At 40.8% G+C, this 9,496-nt stretch overlaps 1 protein-coding gene across 1 annotated transcript in view; it reads right to left on the reverse strand.

The window, feature by feature from the left end:
- Positions 1–9,496, reverse strand: part of LOC122542904 — a 139,661-nt gene that overhangs the window by 124,983 nt on the left and 5,182 nt on the right. The window lies entirely within an intron of this gene.

Here is a 9,496-nt window from a genome sequence, read left to right on the forward strand (position 1 = left end):
TACTGGCTTTTATTTGTAGAGGAATTGAGTTCCGGAGTCCTGTGGTCATGTTGCAGTTGTATAAGACTCTGGTGCTGCCGCATCTGGAGTATTGTGTGCAGTTTTGGTCGCCATATTATAGGAAGGATGTGGAGGCACTGGAATGGGTGCAGAGGAGGTTTACCAGGATGTTGCCTGGTATGGTAGGAAGATCGTATGAGGAAAGGCTGAGGCACTTGGGGCTGTTTTCATTGGAGAAAATAAGGTTTAGGGGTGACTTGATAGAGGTGTACATGATGATTAGGGGTTTAGATAGGGTTGACCATGAGAACCTATTTCCACGTATGGAGTCAGCTATTACGAGGGGGCATAGCTTTAAATTAAGGGGTGGTAGGTATAGGACAGATGTTAGGGGTAGATTCTTTACTCAGCGAGTCGTGAGTTCATGGAATGCCCTGCCAGTAGCAGTGGTGGACTCTCCCTCTTTATGGGCATTTAAACGGGCATTGGATAGCATATGGAGGATAGTGGACTAGTGTAGGTGGGCTTGGATCGGTGCAACATTGAGGGCCAAAGGGCCTGTACTGCGCTGTATTTTTCTATGTTCTATGTAGAAGGGCCTGTTTCTACACTGTATGGAATCTAAAAAAAGACCTCAACATAACCATCCTAACTGCTGTACTCAAAACAACTGAGCAACGAAGGCAAGAATGCTAAATGCTTCCTTAATCACCCTATAGATGCAAACTTCAAATAATTATGCACCTAAACCCCTAGTTCACTCTGTTCTACATTACCCAAGAGCTGAAAATGTGTTGCTGGAAAAGCGCAGCAGGTCAGGCAGCATCCGACGAGGAGAATCGACGTTTCGGGCATGAGCCCTTCTTCAGGAAGGGCTCATGCCCGAAACGTCGATTCTCCTGCTCCTTGGATTCTGCCTGACCTGCTGCGCTTTTCCAGCAACACATTTTCAGCTCTGATCTCCAGCATCTGCAGTCCTCACTTTCTCCTACATTACCCAAGACCCTACTTTTGATTGTGTAAGTCTTGCTTTTGTTTTACGAAAATGCAACACCTTGCATTTATCCAAATTAAACTCCATCTGCCACTCTTCAACCCACTGACCCAATTAATTAAGATCACTTTGTAATCTTAGATAACCTTCTTCACTGTCCACTATAACACCAATCTTAGTGTCAACTGCAAACTTATTAACTATGCTTTCAATATTCTCACCTAAAGTCATTACATAAATGACAAAAATGGACTCAGCACCTGTACCGGTGCAACACTGCTGGCCACAGCCTCCAATCCAAAAAATAATCCCCCATCACCAGCTTGACAAGTTCTCCTGTCAAGCCAATTTTGTATCAAACTGGCAAGCTCACCCTCAAACCCACGTGATCTAACTTTACTAATCGATCAACCTTGTCACCGGCTTTACTAAAGTCCAAGTAATCAATGTCTGCCGCTCTGCCCTCATCAGTCTTTTTGGTTACTTCCTCAAATATTTCAATCAGGTTTGTAAGACACAATTTCCCTCACACAAAACCATGCTGACTATCCCTAATAATTCCTTGCCTCTCCAAATGCACATAAATCCTATCTTTCAGAATCACTTCCTTCAACTGAACTACCACCAAAGTCAGACTCACAGGTTAACAGCTCCCAAGCTTCTCCTTACATTCTTACTCTCCAATCATTTGACACCTCACCTGTACTTATAGTTGGTACAAATATTTTGACAAGGGGGCCTGCAATTTCCTTCCTAACTTCCTACAAATCCATGAGATTTATCTACTTTATATTTTCTAAGATTTCCAGCCCTTCCTCTCTTGTAGTATGAATTGTTTTCAAAACATCAATATTTAGTTCCAAGTTCTCCAGCCTGCATTTCTTTCTCCATTGTAAAAACCAATGAAAATATTCAATTAATATCTCTCCCATCTCCTGAGATTGAACAAGATGAACTCAACGATTCTTAAGGGGCCCTAATCTCTCTCTAGTTGCTTTCTTAAGGGGCTCTAATCTCTCTCTAGTTGCTCTCTTGCTCTCGATATACTTGTAGAATCTCTGGGTTATCCTTAATCTTTTTTGCCAAGGCTCTCTCATATCCTCTTCTTGCCTTCCTGATTTCCCTCTTAGGAATGCTCCAACACTCTTTATACTGTTCAAGAGATTCATTTGAACCCCACTGTCTATAGCAAATATATGATTTATTTTTATTCTTGACTACAATCTCAATATCTTTAGTCATCTATTGGTCTCTGAACTCTCATTATCACTCTTTTGAAAGCCTCCCATTTAGCAGACATTCCTTTACCTGAGAACAATCAAGCTTTGAAAAGTTCTTGTCTCAATTAAGAACTTGAAGTGTTATGGAAGGCTTAACAATTATGATCACTAGACCAAAAATATTCTCCTATTATCACTTCAGTCACTTGCCTTGTCTTATTACCCCAAGGGAAGGTCACGTTTTGCTCCTTCTCTAATAGGAACATTTCCATCTTGATAAAGAAACATTTCTTGAAAACATTTAACAAATTCAACACTATGGTGGCCCAGTCAATGCTTGAAAAATTACATTCATCTACTATTACAACATTATTCTTGCATTTTTCTGAGATCTCTCTATATATTTATTTCTCAATTTTGCTCTGATTATTTGGATGGGAGTGCAGGAATCTATAGTATAATCCCATCAAGGTGATCAGACATTTTTTTAATATCTAATTTCAACTCATTTTCTTTGCACATGTTTTTAGAAATACCTTCTCTAGTTACAGCAGTGATGTTTTCCTTAATCAAAAAGCCACTCCCCGTCTTTTGCGTCTTATTCTATTCTTTCTAAAGCATATGAAACTGAGACATTGAGCTGCCAGTCCTGTCCATCCTTCAGCCAAATGTCTATAATTACTATGGCGTCCCAAATGCATGTTCCCAAACATGCATTGAGTTCATCAACCTTACCTCAAGACCCTTCATTGAAATAGATAGAGTTTAATTTTTCAGAGTTACTTTGCACTCGGACTTAGTCTTGTCTACTTTTTCCAACTAATTTGCCTAGTTCAGATTCAAAACCATCCTCATCCATCTTTCCATTTACTGTGCTACGTGGGGTCCCTCTAAATGTTTACAGTCTCCTTTAATAGAATGAGCAAATCTTCTGGCTAGGATAGTGGTCTCTTCACAGTACAAGCGAAACTTGTCTTTTTTTAACAGGTCTTTTCTACCGCTGAAAAGATCCCAATGGTCCAAGAACCTGAATCCCTGAACATTACACCATCTCTTCAGCCATTGATTTCTTTCCTTTATCCTTTTATTTTTTCCTTAATTTGAGCTTGGCACTGGGAGTAAACCAGAGATTAACAAACGGAGCTCAAAGTTAGTAATCTTCTAACTAACCTCTTATATACACTCTGTAAAGCCTTAATCTTTTCCCTAACCATGTCATTCTTCCCAATGTGTACAATAACTTCTGGCTTCACACTCGCCCCTTTAATAATACGCTGCAGATGTTTTGAAACATCTTGAATTCTGTCACCAGCATAACATACTATCCCAGATTCATGCTGAAATGCTGCAGAATCTCCTGCCTGTGCCCTTGACAGGCAAGTCTCCTACAACAATTATTCTTTTAAATTCTGTCAAACTCTGCCTAAATTAAGATTCATTCATAGCACCAAAGATCTGACTGTCTCTTTTGACTATCCTTTTCAAAACTACCCAAAACTAAGTATCCGTTTGAGACAGGAATAGCCACAAGGGACTTCTGACCTACCTTCTTACTTTTCCTGACAGTCACCCATCTGAGTGATCCTGCTATGTAATCACTTTTCTAAATCTACTAGCCATCTATCTCTGCATCTCCTCCATGCCCTCAATGTGATTAAGCCTAAAAAGAAGCAATTTACAATAGTACCTTATATATAAGATAAAGGTAGTTACTTTATTTTAAGAGTTAATAGTAAGCATACAAACAAGAAATTAAAAAAAGATCTTAAATAAAATCAAACACTTAACTGAACAAATCATTTTTTTAAAATCCTGCTCAAGTGATCTAGCAAACAACTTTCAATCTTCTGATTAAAACAAAAACTCACTCCAGAGCTATCCATGTGTAGACCTCTCCAGAACTCCTTAAACACAACTGTTTAGAAAAAAAAACCCTTCTCCACAATTTAAAAAAAAAATCTCTTTAGTGCTATTAAAAATAAATCATTCTTTTATACTTAGAATTTTAAAGAAAGAAAACCAAGCCATCACGTGTTGGTCTCTCCGTTAAAAGAACTCAGCCTGAATCAAAAGGTTCATGAACAGAACTGAAAACTAAAAATACTGGAGATCACAGTGGGTCAAGCAGCATCCACGGAGGGAAAACAAGCTAATGTTGAGATTTCCAGAGCTCTGATGAAGAGTCATCTACACCCTAAATGTTAGCTTGCTTTCTCTCCATGGATGCTACTGGACCCACTGTGATCTCATGCATTTTGTGCTTTCAATACAGATTCCAGCACCTACAGTAATTTGCTTCTACATAGAGTTCATTAACAGAACACTGTTTGAAAAAAATCATGCAATTTTTGTTTTTTATTAGGAGAAAACGAGTCTGCAGATGCTGGTCATCAGAATCGAAAGTATGGTGCTGGAAAGAGACAGCAGGTCAGGCAGCATTTGAGCATGAGAATCAGATTCCTGATGAAGGGCTTATGCCCGAAACGTCCTGCTCCGCCTTTCCAGCACCACACTTTTTGTTGGGTTTTTTTTGCATTTGACAAAAAGAAATAATAAATAAAAAATAAAAATAAAAATCTAATATGACTGAAACGTAAGAACTGTAAGAAATGTAAAAGTAAATCTAGAAATAAGTCTGACTCTCAGGACAAGCTGCAAGATCTATGCTACTCTCAATGTACCATTTTAGAATCAGAGTTGAAATGTCAACTCTGCTTTCTCTCCATAGACATCACCAGACCTGCTGGGCTTCTCCAGCAATTTCTGTTTTTCTGCTTCTAATACTAAAGCAGTCCGTTTGCAACCAAGTGACAACACTTGATTCAGAGGTGAGCTTTGAATCTTTTACATTGTTCCATTACCAAGTTTGCTTATTTCACCTCTATAATAGCACCAAATCTTGCTGCTGTCTCAACCCATGAGCTGCTGAAAACCTCAGTTTTGCCTTTGCTCACTTTAGACTTGACTATAGCAATGTACTCCTGGCTAGTCTCCAACATTCTAATTCCCCGCAACACCAACACTCCTGTGCCCATAACCATCCTGTAAGGTTGGCAAAATTCTGTGATTTCATTCACAGCTCACTTATCCTTGCCCTCACAGAACACACAGGCTGCCAGTGAAGCCAAGTCTATGCTCATTCTAGTTGTCAATTCTCTCCAAGGCTTCATTCCACTCTATTTTAGAAATCTGCTTCAGCCCGACAGTCCTCCAAGATATCTGTACTTCTCTACTATGGCTATTAAAGCATCACCAATAGCAATTATTCAGATACTTTCGTATGAATTGCATTGACTTAGATGCGGTTAGAGGTAAGGTCTCAGGGCAGTGTTTCAATCTCTGGATAAAAGGCCCAGGTTCCAATCCAACCTACCAAGGAGGGGTGTCATAGCATGTGTTACCTATAAAGAGACATTTCAAAGAGACTCTTGTGCTTCAGTTGTAGCATCCCTACTTCTGGGTGTGATGGCCATGCATGGGTCATAATTACTGACATGGTTGGGAAATCAGTTGCACAGCATATGATAGAAAGAAGGGATAATGGGTAGGTACTCAAATTGGCAGGATATAACTAGTGGTGTCCCACAAAGATCTGTTTTAGGGCTTCAATTATTCACATTTTTCATTAGCGACTTGGATAATGACATACGAGGTCATATATCAAAATTTACTGATCTCACAAATGTTAGGCAACATTATTAACAAAATGATAATATAAAATAGACTAAATGACTGGGCAAAACTGTGGCAGTTGGAGTTCAATGTTAGCAAGTATGATGTTATCCATTTTGGATTGAAAAAAAGGATAGATGAGGGTACTTTCTAGATAGAATGAAGTAATAATGTCAAAAGAGACTTTGGGGTTCAGGGGGTGCATAGATCTTTAAAATGTCACGAATAAGTGCAGAAAATAATCAATGTTAGTCTTTATATCTAGAGGATTGGAGTACAAGGATGCAGACGTTATGCTGCACCACACCTTAGGAAGGATATATTGGCCTTGGAGGTGTACAACAGATTTACAAGAATGACACCTGGACTTCGGGTTAAGTTGTGAAGAGCAATCAGCCCTGTCTTTTCTAGAATTTAGAAAGTTAAGCGATGACCTGATTGAAGTCTTCAAGAATAGACAGGGTAGGTAAAGATAAACTATTTCCACTGGTTGGGGATTCTAGGACTAGGGGACAGAGTCTGAGAGTTAGGGCCAGATTATTCAGGAGCAATGTTGGGAAGCACTTCTACATAGAAAGGGTGGTAGATGTTTGGAATTCCCTTACACAAGCAGTTGGATCAGTTGTTAATTTTAAATCTGAATAAATAAATCTTTGCAAAGATATTAAAGGATGTCGGCCAAGGAAGATATATGGAGTTAGGCCACAGATGGAATTAGGCCACAGATGGAATCTACTTGAGTGGCTGAATGGCCTACTCCTGTTCCAATGTTATGTCCATGCAGATTGATACTTACTGTAACTGTGGCTGAATGAGGCACATGCTTGTAATGTTTTTCTGTATCTAAATTTAAGACCAAGTAACAAATGTCTAGAAACATTTTTCACAAATAAAACAGCTCCACCATTAGTGGACATGCAATTATCTAACTGGGCCCAATAGGTCTGGGTAAGGGATGACTTTTCCTCATTTGGACTACAAACTGGACAATGGAAGTTGGACAGTGCTATATGGCTAAAAGGTATGACAACTGGGTCTTTTTCTGTAACTTGTAGATCAAGTGGGACGATAAGTGTACATTTTAGTGATACGAGACTACACTACTTTTTGGAGCACTGAAGGGGATACTGAGAGAGTGGCACAAGAAGACTTTAAGTTAAGAAAATATTGTTTAACGACAGCTTCAGATTGGTCCAGCTGCAGATTGTTACAGATCAGAGAACAGTGCACTCAGTCACTCAGAAGCCTGTAAACAGGAAACAGCTCTCACTATATCTGACAACGAAAAGACAAAAACCTGCAGATTCTAAAAGAACACTGATACCTAGTTCTGCCTGGCTGACTACTGAATTGAAAATTGTTCATCACTGCACAAACATTGCAACGTCGCTTAAATAAAAATCAAAAGGTTGAGAAATAATTCACCCTACTCTTGAAATCTAAACTTGGGAACTATAAAAACAAAAACAGTAATCACTGAAAAAAAACTCACCAGGTCTGACATGATCTGTGGAAAGGAATCTGAGTTAAATGTTTCAGGTCCAGTGACCCTTCTTTAGAACTGACTCCGATTTCGAGTTCTTTCAGTTTTTTTCTGAACTTTGTTTCCGGGGCTATACCTTTTCCATCCATAGTGTGTGTCAGACCACCTTTCTTTTCTGGTTCATGTGTTCAAGGTTTTAAAGTTTATAGCTTAAGTTGTATAGTGACAAAATATGGATTACAAACTTACTGCCTCTTAAAGGGTAAGTCTCCACTTAATAAAATTATTTTCCTGTTCATGACTGATTTCCTGATGTGAATTACTTTTATCCTGAACAGCAATTTGTCAGGCAAACTTTGTTTAATTGTGTCATTAAGCATTAATTGGATAGTTAAACATTATAATAGCTTGTGGAGTAGATCATTGACACACACTGCAAAATTGAATTGTGACATCTGGAAGATTACCCATTGCAGCCCTCCTTAAAAATCTACATCAGCAGCTTTGGAAGATGGAAGGCTGTCCAGGAGAACAATTGAATCCTCAGAATTGCAGGCAAGTAAAGCAACACATGGGCTTAAGTAAGGGTGGAGGCAAGCATCACAGAAGTGGAAGTAAGGACCCTCTTGTGGTGCAGTGGTAGTGTCCCTATCCTCGAACCAGAAGGCCCAGAATCAAGTCCAATCTGCTCCAGACCTGTATAATAACATCTCTGAACAGGTTAATTAGCAAAATGGATATAGGTGGAAGTAAACAGTCCTTATAGTGGAGAGGGTAGGAAGCTTATCAGAAGTGGGACATACATTGGGAGATTACATTACATTACATTACATTACAGTGTGGAAATAGGCCCTTCGGCCCAACAAGTCCACACCGACCCGCTGAAGCGCAACCCACCCATACCCCTACATTTACCCCTTACCTAACACTACGGGCAATTTAGCATGGCCAATTCACCTGACCTGCACACTTTTTGACTGTGGGAGGAAACCGGAGCACCCGGAGGAAACCCACGCAGACACGGGGAGAACGTGCAATCTCCACACAGTCAGTCGCCTGAGGCGGGAACTGAACCTGGGTCTCAGATGCACACCAAGATCCTGCAGATGCCCTGACACAAGATGATGTATGAACATTCTCCAGAAAGTTCAAATCTCAGAGGCTGATTGACCTTTTGTGAGCATCTTGGACCCAGATTATGGACAGAAACTTGGGCACGATACATGGAATATGTCTGCATACTTAGCAAGAAATACTAAACAACTCAATACTTCATCTAACTCAGTGGTTAGTGAGGATAACACAACAGGACACCACAACCGACTCAGGTAAAATCTGACGTCACAGAGTCACAAAGCCGTACAGCTTAGAAACAGACCCTTCAGTCTAACTCGGTAAAAACAATGACTGCAGATGCTGAAAACCAGATTTTGGATTAGTGGTGCTGGAAGAGCACAGCAGTTCAGGCAGCATCCTAGGAGCAGCAAAATCGACGTTTCGGGCAAAAGCCCTTCATCAGGAATAAAGGCAGTGAGCCTGAAGCGTGGAGAGATAAGCTAGAGAAGGGTGAGGAGAAAGTAGCATGGAGTACAATAGGTGAATGGGGAAGGGGATGAAGGTGATAGGTCAGGGAGGAGGGTGGAGTGGATAGGTGGAAAAGAAGATAGGCAGGTAGGACAAGTCATGGGGACAGTGCTGAGCTGGAAGTTTGGAACCAGGGTGAGGTGGGGGAAGGGGAAAATGAGGAAACTGTTGAAGTCCACATTGATGCCCTGGGGTTGAAGTGTTCCGAGGCGGAAGATGAGGCGTTCTTCCTCCAGGCGTCTGGTGGTAAGGGAGAGGTAGTGAAGGAGGCCCAGCACCTCCACATCCTCGGCAGAGTGGGAGGGGGAGTTGAAATGTTGGGCCACAGGGCGGTTGTGGTTGGGCCACAGGGCAGGTGTCCTGGAGATGTTCCCTAAAGCGCTCTGCTAGGAGGCGTCCAGTTTCCCTAATGTAGAGGAGACCGTATCGGGAGCAACGGATACAATAAATGATATTAGTGGATGTGCAGGTAAGACTTTGGATGTGGAAGGCTCCTTCAGGGCCTTGGATGGAGGTGAGGGAGGAGGTGTGGGCGCAGGTTTT

The sequence above is a fragment of the Chiloscyllium plagiosum genome, chromosome 41 (genome assembly GCF_004010195.1).
Source record: "Chiloscyllium plagiosum isolate BGI_BamShark_2017 chromosome 41, ASM401019v2, whole genome shotgun sequence".
Classification (NCBI taxonomy): Eukaryota; Metazoa; Chordata; class Chondrichthyes; order Orectolobiformes; family Hemiscylliidae; genus Chiloscyllium; species Chiloscyllium plagiosum.